The sequence below is a fragment of the Macrosteles quadrilineatus genome, unplaced genomic scaffold (assembly GCF_028750875.1).
Source record: "Macrosteles quadrilineatus isolate MER2022 unplaced genomic scaffold, UCM_ALF_1.0 Scaffold_28__1_contigs__length_1566739, whole genome shotgun sequence".
NCBI lineage: Eukaryota > Metazoa > Arthropoda > Insecta > Hemiptera > Cicadellidae > Macrosteles > Macrosteles quadrilineatus.
In genome coordinates, this window is record NW_026542621.1 from 606,638 (window position 1) to 622,357 (window position 15,720).

The 15,720-nt window shown below is 32.3% G+C and overlaps 1 protein-coding gene across 1 annotated transcript in view; it reads right to left on the bottom strand.

Annotated features, from left to right (window-relative positions):
• Positions 1 to 15,441, bottom strand: part of LOC129005643 (TWiK family of potassium channels protein 7-like) — a 41,195-nt gene extending 25,754 nt beyond the window's left edge. The window contains exon 1 of the mRNA XM_054434603.1: positions 15,239 to 15,441. The gene's annotated coding sequence lies outside the window, so the exon portion shown is untranslated. The remainder of the gene's footprint in view (positions 1 to 15,238) is intronic.
• Positions 15,442 to 15,720: the final 279 nt, after the last annotated feature.

The window sequence follows — 15,720 nt, forward strand, 5'->3', positions numbered from 1 at the left end:
AAGCTATTACCGCAGGTCTTATGGTAAGACCTGGACCCGGGACCGATTTGCTTTTTCGTTTTGAGATCCCCAGAGGCCAAAAACACAATCCTTTCAGATTGAGATATATTTTTATAAATATATATATATTTATACATGTGTCCGTTAACTGGAGAAAAAATGATCAGATTTTGATGAAATTTGGTAACCGTGTAAAACTACATTTATTCAAACTAGTTCGTGAACCAGCATGATCGGACTATGGGAACAGGGGTTTATGGGGTAAAAATGGGTTTTTTATGTAGTGCGGCATTGGTTTTTCTCATTTTAAACCATTTTGTAGAGCTCAACAAAACAAATAATTTAGTATATTGAAGCATTGTTGTATGCCCAACGGTCATGGAAAAAAATCCCAAAAAAGTGTAAATTTAAAATTACTATGTTATTCTTATGGAGAATAAATAAACTGTTGTAGCTTGCTTGTCCATGGACATATTTTGTTTACTTCATACTAAGCTATCAATATTTCAATAAAAACACACCCTATTGTCTCCCTGTAGCAGCAAAACCCACGTACTCATTAAAATTAATGATTTTTAAATAGTAAATACATCTGACAATTTTAAGGGAATAATTTAGTGGAATTCCAGCCAGGTAGATGGAAATTACCTTAGTCTGCAGATTTGCTGCGGCGGGGTATATATGTGTAGTATTTATTATTTTTTTAACTACATAAATTAATATGTTTTGGTTGCATAAAGTCTGACGGTAAATAAATCAAATGACGGATTTCTAAGTATTTAAATTTAAAAATATAAATAAAAATATATTTTGAATTTGAGAATGAGTTTTTCCCACTTTTACTACTTTTGATGCGATTCCTTCTTAAACAAATTACTAAACAAATTAAGTATTGCTAATAAAATGATAGAATTTATTTTTAAAAGAAATCAAAAAAAGTAAGGCTAAAAATAATATTTATAAGTTTAACGTTTCCATATTATTTCAAGGCGTATTACACGAACCTCGAAAAAGGATTTTTATTGTGGATAAATAGTAATTTTTTTTTAATCAATGCAAAAAGAGAATATAATACTTTTTTATCAACTTAGAATGTAATAAAATGTTTTTTTTTTTTATTAATCTGTTTCACTTAGCTTTGAAAACAATATGAGTCAAACCTTATATTCAAAAGAAATTAAGTAGCCACATCAACACTTTCCACACGTAATAATACTATATTTATTTTACTGTAGCATTAACTATCAAATCAACTACAACTACAAATCATACTACATTTAGACCAGTGTTTCCGGAACAACCATTCGTTTTTCTTTTTTAACTAATCTTAACAACAACTAACAAATATTTGAATTATTTCCCAAACCAGCCTCCATTTTTTAAGATATTCAGGACATAAGATAATTTTATTTAGGTCTTCTCACATAATTTTACAAAATTTACTTTAACATGGTTCACCATTAAAGTTACAAAATAGAAACGATTAATTCATATTTTTTAATTCAACGCCTATATGTCACAAAAACATTAAAATGCAAAAAGATTTTTTTTTTGAAATCTTTATTGTTTTTTTCCATACAACAAACAAACACAAAAATACATTTACACATGAAAAAAAGAAAAAAACAATAATCACCTTAGGTTAAAAAACTATGTTGGTGGATTTATACATTTTCTTATGTTCTAAAAATCGAAGAGGCGGTTTTGTCCGGTCACCTATGTCACTTGGTTATAATATATACAGTGAGTGTGAGTTCTACACAGTGATCTTCTTCAGCACAGAGTAAAAGTCAATACACTTACAAACACAAATGATACAACAGAGTAAGTATTTATATTAATTATCTATATTAGTCACTTCTATATTACTGTATATATACTAAATTCCATAAAAGTACATTTCAGCATTTTCCAAACTTAATAAATAAGGCCACAGCTGCCTAGAAAAATCTGCTACTGAGATGGTTTTGAGATTGGATGGTAGAGCATTAAACATTTTAGGTGCAAGGTATAAATACAATTTCTTGAAAGCTGTTAAATTTGGTTTTGGAACTATTGCATTATACCTATTTCTTAATGTTATTCTCCTTTCAGACATAGTTTCAACATCATCTCCACTTCTTTTATAAAATATTCGTAAAACTTTATACATATATAGATTTGTCAAAGGCAAAATTTCTAACTTTTTAAATAGTGGTAATGCATGTTCTGTTCTACATTTGTTACTAATTATCCTTATAAAGTTTTTTTGCAAGACAATTAATGGCTTAATTGACGAAAAGTAAGCTCCCCCATGGATAGCTAAACCATACTCCAATTCAGAATTTACCATCGCATAATAAATATTTCTGAGTAGGCGTTGATTACACATACTTTTTAACATATAAAATATCCTAATGTATTGTATTGATTTATTCTTAACATAATCTATATGTTATTCGTTAAATTATTCGTTTAACATTAAGCATCGACAGTTATTGAACAAATATGTACTTATCTCATTCGAGCAACCCTAAGCAATGTTCCATGTTTAAAGTTCTAATGCTATTTAGGTTTATAAATATATAAGACTTGCCGTCTTGAAGCAATCCAGTTTTTGTACTCAGTGTACAGCTGTTTCGGCTTCATAAAGCCATCTTCAGCACTTTCTTCTAGACGTCAATATGCGAAATTCTGGTTGTTGTCAACTTTTTACAATACATTTTACACAACACAAAAGATGAAAACATAAACTTTGCCTGTCGTCTGTTGTCTGGCAGTTGAGCACATGTCAAAAGTGAGATAGGCCTATCGGCATATCAAAGCTTATGGTATGTTTTCATCTTTTGTGTTGTATAAAATGTATTTGAAAAAGTTGACAACAACCAGAATGTTCGCATATTTATTATGAATTGACCACTAGAAGAAAGTGCTGAAGATGGCTTTATGAAGCCGAAACAGCTGTACACTGAGTACAAAAACTGGATTGCTTCAAGACGGAAAGTCTTATATACTATAATATTTAAAAAGCAAATCCTGGTCAGCAAACCAAAAACTATTTAGGTTTCGCTGGGTGTAGATATAAGTGTGATTCTTTTGTTAATATTAAACAGTACCTTATAGTGAAAGCTCAATTTTAAAATCAGATGTTTGCTCAGTCTGCAGGTTCGTTGGGACAGGGTTTATTTCATTTTTTTAGTTTATGATGGTTTGGTTTTGTGTGTTTTCTGTGTAGACTATAGAGATATTATTAACGAACAATTCTTCTAATAATAATGACCCACTTCAACTGTAAAATATATTTTTGCCAACATAAAATATCTGATTTTGTAAAAGTAAAACATTAACAATTTAATCGTCCATCCATGTCCTTTGAATATAAAGTGTAAATCGCATTCCAAAGAGAAATTACTTTAGGGATGTCTCTAAAAGGTAGAAATTAGACGTTGGGATATACTCCTAGTATTTAAACCATGAAAAAAACATGATAATGAATATGGTATATACATTTGATGAAACTATATTCTTAACCTCATAGAATATATTAATGTTCCTTCATAAAAGGATAGCTTCATTGAATAGATTCGATCAAGCCTTTACTAATAGCACAAAATATAGTGGCATTAGGTTGAAATCGCAATCGATTATTCTTAATACCTATAAAGCTCTGCTCATCCCGAGTTTTCCATTAAGATGGTTAATGATTCACTCCAACTTAAATTCACTTCATTACTTTTTCCGCTTGGAAGTGGACTATGGTAACGAAAATAGTTATTTGTGCAACTAGTGAGAAAAGTGAGCAATTGACTCACTCGAGAGAAATCCTTACTCACGAGCCGTAGGCGAGTGAGGAATGGTTTCTCGAGTGAGGCAATTGTACTTTGAACTCGAGTTGCACATTATACTTTTCCTACAGTTACCATAAAACAAATAAATTGGTGAAGAAACATAACCTATTTTTACACAGAAGTGAACTTTTAATATAACATTTAATGTGAAGTGACAAATACAACAGTACAACTACAGCTGACCAGCTGATTTACAGCCAGTGCTGACAACGTATTTCGCGCGCATACGACGTTGCCTGCATGTTACGCGCTCACTATTTCGTGCCTTCACGTTGCAAATCTGGAGTGAGACAAAGTAATTAGAGTGAGACAATGTTAACATTGTCTCACTGATAAGCGAATTGGCCACTTTGCTTTCTCAAATCAGTGAGAGAACATGTACATTGTTAGGTAACTGTAGGAAAAAATACATTGTTTTGCTTTCTCGGAGCATAAGTAATGAGAGCACACGATCTCATGGGAAGTCTTTTGACGTAGGGGAAACAAGAGCTCCTAGGAACAAGGCTTTCCTTTAACTTTGGTGGTGTATATCTTTGAAGGATATTTTTCAAGGAACACCTTGTGATATTAAAGTGAAAGACCATCTCAGAAATCATCCTCGGACGTAACCGTAATTCAAAATGTCTGCAAGGTTATTCATTCTTAATTTACTTAGAATGTATTTTATTCGGGCCCGCTTGGAAATGGCAAGGCACTATATTCAGTATACTGTTAAAATTTATTAAATATATTATGTTGTCACTTTTGATCAGATTTGTTGGGGGTTGAATTAATATATAATGTATGAGTGACACAAGTTCACAAAGTTATTGAAAAAGATACGCACACTGAAGTATAATATAACAAGTTCTCGATGTATTCTTTACAAATTATACGAATAGTATTTCTACTAGGAAGATGGATCCACTAAATAATGTTTAGCTTAATCATAAACTTCAAACACACACTTATGGGCAATGCAACAGCTGTTAAAATTCTTGATAAAAGGGAACTTTGCTTGTTTTGGTTCATTGAGTAGTTTTGTCTCATACGTTTTATTCCTTTGGAGACTGAACTGGTTTAGTGTTGGAGCAAGAGTCTTCATTCTCAGAGGTCCCGGTTTAAAATCCTGCCAATCACCATAAAAGTCTAAAAATGCGATAATTTCATTGCTCTCTATGTCTAGTTTGACGTATTGTCCAACAAGGCTCATGGGTAGAGACTAGCGCCCTTGGATATGTGTTTGGAACGTAAAATATATATTATTCTATATGAAAAATATACGAAACAAAGATGTCGACTTATTTTCTATCAACAGTAAACATTATTCAAACAGCAATACTCGCACACCTTAACTTAAGTTAACATTTATGGTTGACTTGGCATGGCCAATATGGCTTAACGTTTGAAGAGCCTTGTGTGAGGAACGGACGCTTTATTAGTCATTAAATATTATTGAGGTACCGTTGTAACATATTCTCTACTTGCCATAACCATAAAATGGTTTGGTTAGATAAGAGCCCTGTTTAACTACTCATCGTTATTCGGACTTGCATCCATATAGATGTAGGCTACTTGAACACCGCTGATCCCTTCCAGATAACACCTAAGGTATGTAACCCAGCCCTAATTCCACCCCATATCATGAATGTTGTAAATATTCAATGATTCTACTAACTATTAGTCAAGCTTAACTTTTATTTAACCTTGTTATTTATAGGTACGGAAACAAAGACTGTTTTAATAAAATCTTTCAACCTTTACTCGAACAATTAAGTTTCATGATGGAATAGTCTGCAGATCGTTGATTTAAACAAGCATAAGGTTTTATTTATTATGTATCCTGTCCAAGCCCTGACCCTGTGTGTATTAGCCTGACTGTGTGTAAGAACCTGAGAATCTACTCGTTGAAGTAAGATAAATATTGTTCTGTAACTACAAAGGATAGGTATAGTACAGTTAGTGCACATTGATATGTCAAGACTGATGGTTATCAAACAGGAAAACCTAAAATTCCTAACAGAATTATATAAAAATAGTCCCATAATTTATACAAAAATATTTTTTTCTATTCAAGAAATAAGCTAAATGATATATTTGAAAATAAAGTTCAAGTTCAATTTATTGGAAAGGTAGCACGATTTATATTAAACTGAGATACCAAATTCCGAAGATAATACTCCAGTAAGATTAATTTTGGGACTGACGGAAGAAGCAAGACTGGATGATAGCCCTTTTCGGTTCTGTCCGCCTTTTTAAAAAGAGGTTTTACTTGGCTACATTGCAGTTTTCGGGGATAACCCAGTTTTTAAAGAAAAAATATATATTATGTGTGTCAACGGCAGTAAATCTCAGATTTGCAAAATTTCAGTGTGTGCATTCTGATATTATTCGATTACGCTGGATTTTTTATAATCCATTTTGGAGAGGATATCATCAAGTTTTTGAGGAATTGTCTGAGAAAAATCTGTCATTTTGCAGGTACTATTATTTTTACTAGGAAAACCTGAGATTTGGAAGCCTAGGTGGTTTCCATTTTCAAGATTTGATATGTTTGCAAAATAGTTGTTAAATGTTTCTGCCACTAGGCAGGAATCTTCTATGGTTAAGTCAATAATTATTTTCAAGGTTATGTTGGCCCTATTATCTTTTTTCGTGTTCTTGAGCTGTTAGTTACGTTCCAAGAGGGCTTCGATTTATTTTTTTCTGTGGTTATGCTCTCCTGATACCAAATTTAACTTCTCTATTTGGATATTTCTCCTATAATTGTCTTTGAGTTCTAATGTACTTCTGCTTGTCGTGGGCTGACTTTGTAAACTTCCAGATATAGTAGACAATTGCTGGAAAATATCCTCCTTTGATTTTTGAATGTCCGCTGTCATCCTTTTCATATTCCTTGTTCATAAGACCTTTTTATATTTCCTTTTTTAATTTTAACTAATGGACAGCTAATGTCAAGGTGATACGTTAACGTTTCCATAAAACTGTATACTTCTCGTTGACATAATTTGCCAAGTACACAGAGTTCCAGTTTTCATATTTTAGTCTAAATATTAATTCTCTGGCATTTTTTGTGGTTACGCGTCTCCTTTCTTTTAGCGCGTTTTGATTTGAATGATGTCTATTATAATTTTCCAAATTTAAAATTATTTTTAAGGAATAAATGATAAGGTTGGTGGTCGGAAATATGCGGTAGAACTTCTGATGCATGTGTTGGTAATCCTAGAAGGCTCTGTTATATTTGGTCTCAGGTTAAAACTTTCTATTTCATTAATGAATCAATGATGATCAAGTATTGATCAAGATCAATGATCAAGTATTGATAACTCATTGATAAGTATTGCCTTTCCTTAATAAATCTAAGTTTAAGTCTGATCATTTAATTTTATGCTTGTCTTTTGTACAGAAACGTATTAAATACTCATTTAGTTTGTTGAAATATTTATCTAGGTTATTCTGGTATGGAGATCTATAAATTGATGTAACAGTAAAACGTTCATGGTAAAATTTATTTCTGAGCATTCAAAAACAGTTTCTTTGATGAGGTTTTTGCCAATTGTTGTCGATTTAATATTTTCGATAATGTCACAGTGTATGTATGTATTAAATCATAAATTAAATTTCCGTATCACTCATGTTATTCCATGCAAAAAAGTCTAATAGGCCTAGTGTAAAAAGTTTGATTGACTATGAAACAATTTTTTTGATTTTTATTATTGTTATTATATAACTACGTATGCATATTTGTATATGTACCGTATTTCACATGACATTACTGCATATTTCATGTTTTAGATCTAAGTTCTGACGATTGTTAATACACTGTATTTTTGTGTTTCAATGACAATAAATATTCTTGTTTCTTGATATGTGAATGAATGAATGAATTAATATAAAGTTTATTCCAAAAAACATTGACTACAAACTGTACTTATAAAATAATATATAAAAGACAGAGACTTTTGTCACTAAAAATACAAGAGTTTTAATAGCTTACAAATTTAACTACAAAAAAAGGAACTATCAGACATAGGCAGTGCTACATGTGCGTCTGCTAAGTTGCTGTAAAAAAAAAGAAAATATTGATTTTGAGGAATGGCAATTAAAAAGGCGTTAAGGTTAGATGGAATTAAGGTCATTATTATTATAGTGATGTTTTTGAATATAGCTACTCCATCTAGGCCCCTATCTGTTCTCCCATATCCAGCTAGAATTTCACAATGTTTAGTGCGCTAAGGCTATCCTGATCTAATCCTTACTTACTTCCGCAGCTCTACAGGCCTTGGTGGCCTTTGGCTTCTGCTACAATTCGCCTCCAATCGCCTCGATCTTGCGCCATCTCTTTCCAATTCCTCACTCTCAACATCCTCAGGTCATCCTCCACCTCATCAAGCCATCTTCTTCTCGGCCTACCCCTTCTCCTAGTCCCTTCCATGTTCTGGCTCAATAGTTCTTTGGGCTGTCTTCCTTGAGGCATTCTCTCCACATGGCCTAACCAACCGATCCTTCTTGCTTTGATGAAGTGCACAATATCCTCCCCTTGCAAAATGTCGTTTATTTCAGCATTCTTCAATATCCTCCATCTATCCCCTTCCTTCACCGCTCCATGTATTCTTCTTATTATTTTCCTTTCGAACACTCTCAGTGCGTTTGTGTTCACTGCAGATAGGGACCAGGTTTCTGCACCGTACGTAACAACCGGCCTAATGAGAGTCTTGTACAGCTTCATCTTTGTGTTGCGGGTCACCAGCTTGGATTTGAGGATCCCAAGGTTAGCATAATATGCCCTATTACCAGCCATGATTCGGTTTGTGATTTCTTGCGCAACAGTGTTTTTGCTGTTCAGCTCTGCCCCAAGGTAAACAAACCTATCCACACCCTTAAAACAATAATTGCCTACATCCAAGTTTTGGATTCTCCTTCTGGCCTCTGCTTCAGACATTTTCATTTAGTGTGTCTTTTCCTAATTTATTTCCAGACCCATACGTCTAGCCTCCTCTTCAATAGTCTGAAACATTTCTTTTAGGTCTTCAAGGCGTCCTGATCTAATCCATGCTCGTTGATTAAAAATAAATCGGGGTTTTCTAATTAATTGAGGAAGAATGTTGCATGTAATGGAAGTAGATTTTCTGGGAAAACTCGGTTACCGTTTGATACTTATTTGTAATCTTCAATATTATAAATAAATGTTATTTGTATTACTGGGTGCAAAGACTGCAATCGTTAACAATGGCTTAGTAGTGTAAAGTGACACTAAATAAAAGATCGATTTTTTATGGATGGATTTTGATTAGTTTTAGAGATTATTTAAAGCACAGATTAACTATACTAACCCCAAGTACTCCATTCTTTTTTTAATAACTAAAAATACATTTTGTCTTAAATATTGTCAACCTGACTGTGTTAATATTATTAACTGCAATTTGTTAATGTATTATCATCTCTTAACTAAAAAAATAAACGGGTTTAAAGAAATGGGGAAAAGAGGCCACAATTTAAGACAGTACTTAGATTTTATAAATAATTAACTGTTGTCCAAACAAAGTACGGTTTAGGTTCAGGTGCATCAGCACATATCAAAAATCGTTCGGTGATTGGCAGAAATTGATCAAAGAGCGTTCAATCAACAGACTTAACTGTGAACAGCAACAGAATTCATGAACATCGTTAATGGCAAATGTCATCCGTCATAGTATAATTGAATTTATCCTTTTTTCTGTTTTATATCTGGATTGTGTAATAGCTATTTATGTATTAAGAGCGCAAAGTACGTCATTGCCGCTCGAGAACTGTAGATCGTCGCACGAAGCTTTAGCTGAGTGTGGCCATACGTTTTGAGATAGCTTAGAATGAGTTATAAGTAAATTATTACACACTACTAATAACTAACTAATGAAACAGTAATCCCGAGTTCAAAGACCTGCTTGGGATGTTCTACTCTTACTTATACATATAATATGGCTCGAATATAGAATCATCGGCAATATCAAAACACCATTAAGCATCTCTAAACAATGTTGTATACTTAGATGTGTTATTTACTTATATTTGCTGCGAGAATCAAATCACATTGTTTTGATATAATTTTCAGGAGCGACGAAATAAAAAATCTCAGAAATATTTGAATAAATGTCAAAAACAAGCAAAATACTACAAATAATTAATTCTCATGAAGGATAACAAGGGAAACATTCCTCTGCTTTTAGCACTAGAAATATATCATTAACCAGTGTGTACGTATTAGTTAATTACAATGTTATCGTTAATCTTCTAGCTCATTATCTGGAGCAACAAGATTTTTGTATTTTTAAATGTTTGGTAACTAATTAAAATTTATTTTTTTTTATATGACCCCCTTAACCCTTTAAATGTTGGTTGAGAGATTTCCCAGATCTAGACCTAGCTTAAACTTAATAATACTGCCATAAACAAAGTATTCGGTAATATTTAGATGACTGTACAATTTTATCTAAGGTTCTATTTACCTAATATAAAAGCAGACGTACCATGACCATTTTTAGCTGTTGCTGACGGCTTTCAAAACAAAAGAATATACCTTCGTATTTGTTTTAAATTAAATTCAATCTATTTTTGTTGTGAATTAGCCAACTGTTTTCAAAGCAACCTGTTTCCAATTCATACACGCCCAAGATCAACAAAAGATTATCCCTTCACCTGTTTTGATACCTTCCCCACTCAAACGCATTTGGTAACAAACGTTCGCTCGACATTTTTAAATGGTAGAATATGGAACTCTGTTCATCGTAAAAACAATTTGACGATACAAATAAAGAATGGTGCAACAATTGTATTCAGCGAGGCGTTCTGTCTCTTAAAATATTGTGTGGTTTAAAAAAAACTACAATTAGTCTAATAATTAACAATAAGTCAATTAATATCTTCATATCTTACCAATACTATAGTAAATTGCTGGAAGCCAAAATGTTCAATATACGACCCTAAACAAGTTTCTGAAATAAGTGATAGCTAAATCTGCGCAACCTTTGAAGACTTTCCAAGGGAAAGTTTCTAATTAAAACAATTAAGTTTAGGGTTTGGGTTTATCAGACCATATTTGTCAACTATAAAGGCACATACAATAAATTTTTATCACGACTTATTAAAACGTTGATCAAAACAAAAATATATTTCAAACTTTGCACCAGGAACTATGAATCGAAATTCAGTAGCACCATAAATAGCCTGTCTTACTAAAAAAATATTTCCCAGGAACAGTAAATTGTAATTATTTAAAAATATAGGCTGTACAAGACGCCTTTTGGGATTGGCCATGGATTTTAAAATGATATGTTTAAACATTTAGAGGAATTCAAAGGTAGAGCTCAGAAAAATATAACGAAGGAAACTCTGTTTAATTTATATTGATTCATGTACGTAAAATGGTCAACATTTGTTTGTGGATTCTAAAAAATATAAATTGACATGAAAAAAATTCAATTCCGCACCAAATGAGTACAACTGAATTAGAAAGCTTTTTCTCCACCATAAATAAAGATTCCATTAACATTATTAAATAAAGTTTCAAATTTGGCACTTTTATTTACTGTTATACACACTGCAAGCCCTTCGATGAGATTATGAGACAAGTTGAAGTTTCATAATCAAAGTCTTTGTGGACAAAAGCGCCTGATTGCTACTACAGTATGTGATTATGTGACCTAAGATAAACCAGACACATGGCGTTATAGTAGGAGCATCATTCCAAGATACACTAATATCTTGTTAAACTCGTAGAGGATTTATTTACATTGGTGAAACCGAAAATAAATCAAGACTTCTTTTTGGGTCAGTTTGTTTATTGGACTAAACGGAACCATCGCCGAACACGAATCATTCACTCATATACTCAATATTCAAACAGGTAGTAAACAAATACCTATAGAAATGTTAAAAGCACTTATGTATTTGTTGTTGTATGGATGGACTTGACGTTTCTAGATGTCTAACTTAAAACAAACAACCATAATCCAACAAGTATTTTGTTGTTAAATATATGTTGGTACTGGCAAAACATTATTCTAACCTTAGTCAAACGTGTAACGTGTGATATATTTGTTTAATATACGATTTCTAATTGAACCGTGTTCATATTTAATGTTCAAGTAATTTTATAAACACTTGCAATATAACACGCCATGGCTGCGTTTCTAGAATTTTGTCTAAAAGATTTTAGACTTTAACACTTAATCAAAACACTCTCTGCAGCAGCAACCATAATAGGTTCAATTTACCTTTATGTTTCACAGAATTGAAAATAACGCAATAAATAGCGAGTATGACTTTTTGGAGAAAATTTCAGAATTTAAAACAGTTTAATATAACTATGTTCTCTTTTTGTTGAAAACCACACTTCCTTGGGTTAGCTGATCTCCTATCGCTGTGAGAACTATATGTGTTATTCAGCTATTGCAATACAATAAAATTAGCAACCCTTACTTCTATAATAGGCATACTAGTAACACTTTGTAGTGTACGACTACTGCAAAACAAATTATTACACAGATAAGTGAGGCGAGTTTCGTTTAAAACTAACGTTGAACTGTCTGTTAATAACTTATTTTTCACTTTAAAACTTTATTTTGCAATGTAAATAATTAAATAAATAAATAGTTTATTTTTTTCATGGTAAATGATATCAAAATATGTAAATCATTCCTTATCGTGTTAATAATTTTACACCTTTTTTATATTTTTCATTTGAAATAATAACGGAAATCGGCTCTTTTTGTATAGTTAGGCTGATAGCTTCAAAGCAAATAATTTCAAACCTATTTTAAATCAATGACAATTGGAAGTTACTTTCACAAGCAAAAACTCACGAAGTCACGCAAAAAATAATTTTTTACGGGATGAGCCCGGTGGAATTACAACCAAATAATATGACGTATGGCAGTACTGTAATAGCACATAGGTAAATAGCAAACCTAGAGCATAAGGGGATTTTAATCTCTTTATAGAGTTAAATCGAACAAGTGCATGATAGAAATTAATTTTTCACTAAGATTCACGTCCGCTGTACATTGCCAGAGTCGGTAGAAGTAAGGTTGCTGCTACGAGGAACGTTTCTCGTGGGTACCCACAAACTGATGTTTTGATTAAGTGTTTAAAGACTACTTCAATAAATAAACAGTATCGGAAATTTTAAATATTTAAAAGAATATTAATTTACCTTTAAGATATTTGTATGTATGTAGGTTTTGAGTGAATAAGAGGTGGACATACATGTGATAGTATAAATATTTACGCCGATGGACTAAGGTTGCAAAATAGAGTTGTACTATTAAAAGCTAATAATCAAGGTAATCGTAGTGTTTGTTTACTGTTTGTTCCTTGAAATTGTATAACGTATTGCCACTCGAAGCAACCCTTTGTAAAGTGCAACTAAATTCTTAATTAATTTTAAAATATTGCTCTTTTTTATAAGGATTTTTAGTTCTTGTTTTTGTAATATTTTAAGTCTTTATTAGTTGTTTTTTTTTTTATTTAAATATCTAGCAAGTATTACAAAGCACTAAAAATATGTTTTCTAGAAATTTGTATTAATAGTTTTAACTCAATAGTCATATTATATTAATTAAGAAGGAACTTCACTACTGTCTTTGAGCGTGATGTGTCTCAACACAATATTTTTCATGATAATACCAAACCACATATTTTCTCTTATTTGTTTGCAGTCCATTGTATTCTGGTTTGTTATAGTAAATGATATTTATTAACTTGTATGTTTTTAAAATTGTAATTGTAACATTGTATTGTAAAAATATGTCGGAAAGAAGAAATCTTGAATAACTTGAAATTTGTTCTTTGGTCTGTGTGATGCAACAGACTGTGTCATTGTATTTATAATGTGTAAAGGTTTTAAACTCATTACTATTTCGTAATAGTTAGTAAATATATACACAAAAAATAATTGTCTATGCGTTCTATATGATGACAAGTAGACAACAAATCATAAACTTTTTACAATAACTCTATGAATTGATTTTGCTTGTTTATTATGACAGCCGAGGATGAACATACAAACTACTGTTGTTTAAGTTTTGTCATAGGTGGTTTGAATATTTTAACAACATTTCAGAGAGCTCTGGACGTTTATATTTCGAGTAATTTTCTTGGATTGGATAAAAGATTAAGTGGTTATAGAATTTAAATGTAACGCAATGAAAAATGTACAATCACTCAATGTTGATTCTGGTTTAATTTTAGGAACATATTAATTAAGACTTTTTGTATAACAATATTTTATCAACCAGAAAATGTGGCCAGCGAGAGCCCTCTCCTTGTATTCTGGCTTGGCCACTATGGGTTTATTACAAATATCCCACAAATATTAACTATCGCCATATAGGTATTTACAAGTTTCTCGTATATAAATATTAAAACCACCAAGATATTGTAGTGTGTTTGTAAAAACAGATAACAGTGAGGGCTCGGTAATATTATGAGGAAAAACTTAATGGTACAGAAATATTCGTTGAACCATTATGGCTGAAAGTGAGTATTTCAGGTGTCACCACATTTCACTGTCTACTCGTAATCAATATACTTTAAGCACATAAACAATTTTAATTTATGTTAAATTCTTCAACCAGCATGTTGGAGGCAATGCATTTGTAAGCCAAAGCCCAAACTGTTATTCGTGTTTTTTTTTTTTTTTTTTTTTTTTTTTTTTATTATTATTATTATTGTAAAAGAAAATGACTAGTAAACATAGAATAGACACCAATAGAATCACCATCAAAAATATATTTAAAAAATACTGAGCTAGTCCTCAATTATAAATAATTCCATAAAGTAGTATATTTCCCCAAAATATAAATAAATATTAAGCTAGTCCTAGAGTACCGTAGGCTATAAGTCCCTAAATATAAACACCAGCTAATGATTTTGTACAGCTAATTTCATAAAATTAATTTAATAGTGGTGGTAAAAGTTTTTACACATTCTATATGAAATTATTTAATGAAAATGCACTCACATCATATTGCGACACAATAATGCTACCGTATTAATTTACACAAGACCCCAATGAAGCATTTTAATTTCCACATCCCCTCCCAGCCTCTAACGGGTTAAGGTAATCCCGGTAACGAAGTGTTCCACAAATTCCATCCCCTAAATTATTCTCACCCTCTTCGTATCCACCACAGAGACTTTATTTTGACCCAAATCCTGGAGCGTCCATAACTTTGTTTACTGCGCAACAACCTTCCTCGAGATGCTGTGTTGTTTTTAAGTATTGTGTCCGTTATAGTGATATACATGTTATTAAATTAAAATGGCCATAAGAAATTATAGGTTACGTCAAATCGTATGTAGATTTTTCGGATGTTTAAATTTAACACTGTTCAATACGGTATAATATAACGTGTACTAACTGCACACATGTAAGTAAGTAAAATCATACACACCTGATGGTGGCAGACGGTAGACCTAGGATGGATGTCGAATGTCGACGAACGTGGAAGGTACGACACACAGAGTCGACTGGGCTGTCGAGACAGCGACAACCCGCACGCCGGCGTGGGTCCCGGGGATCGATCCTACATCCACCCCCCTCCCCTCACCCCCACAAATCCACTCCTGCCCGCAAACGTTCCTTCAACGTTCAATAACACACTAGGCGCTTATAAGTTGTATAGAAGGTGATAGGATTGCACGCACTTTGGTTCTCATCGGTCCTATTGATTCTCGAACTCCTTGGCAACAACCATGACGATATACAAAACTTTCCTCTTTGTCCCAAGGAAATCCCTCATAAAAGGATAATAAGGAGGAAATGAGGTAAACACTGTCGACGCGGTGGGAAAGCTTCTGGGAAAATATAAGAGGCTCAGGCTCTAAGAGAGCTTCAATTTATTCTGGGATCGAGTGAATATTTATCTCAGTAGAG